General features: G+C 42.8%; 1 non-coding gene across 1 annotated transcript; it reads left to right on the top strand.

Annotated features, from left to right (window-relative positions):
- Positions 1–323: 323 nt before the first annotated feature.
- LOC127697971 (small nucleolar RNA SNORA17) lies at positions 324–454 on the top strand. The gene has a single exon (XR_007980631.1). It is a non-coding gene; the product is annotated as a small nucleolar RNA SNORA17 (small nucleolar RNA).
- The last annotated feature ends 224 nt before the right edge of the window (positions 455–678 follow it).

The raw sequence follows: 678 nt of genomic DNA, 5'->3' as shown, positions 1-678 counted from the left end.
TTAACTATCAACTTTACTGTGCTGATTTTGCCCTCCTCCTGCCCCCAAGTCCAATTCTTTCAATTCTTAACTCTTATGGATCAAGTGTAGTTCTTGATGACATTGGGAACTTTATTGTCTGCTTTGTGTTCATCTCTTACTGAGGTTATTAAGGAGGTTACACACACCATAGGAGAATCAACCCCTTTTAAACCATGATATAGGTCTCTTATGTAAGAGACTGTGAATCAAAACTGAGGGATGGTCAAGGATTCTCTATTTTCCTGGTTTGTGAAATGCCCAATTCTGATACCCTGGAGGAATGAGTTAGAAATTATATGTCCCATGTACCTACAGGCATTGCAGGTGTGGCTATTGTATCATATCCATATTACTAAGTGAAAGAAAGGAGAGGGGTAAAGTCTACACTCAGTTTCTGACCTGTGAACATCTGAATGATTAATAGCCTGAAAAAATGTGAGCCTGAAATGACTACCAGTTTAGGGTCAGGGAACCTGGATAGGGAGCTGCATAAGACAACCCTATGCCAAGCAGGCATAGACAGGCTTCCAAGACAAGGAGAGGGCAGGAGATAAGAGGAACCCACCTAAGGGCTCACATCCCAGGAGAGCAAGCATGAGACTAGAAGAATCCCGCTAGGGGACACAAGGTATAGTCAGGAGTGCACCAAAGACATAT

The sequence above is a fragment of the Apodemus sylvaticus genome, chromosome 12 (assembly GCF_947179515.1).
Source record: "Apodemus sylvaticus chromosome 12, mApoSyl1.1, whole genome shotgun sequence".
Taxonomy (NCBI): domain Eukaryota; kingdom Metazoa; phylum Chordata; class Mammalia; order Rodentia; family Muridae; genus Apodemus; species Apodemus sylvaticus.
Note: the sequence above shows the minus strand (reverse complement) of the source record. Positions and strands in the feature narration are given on the sequence as shown.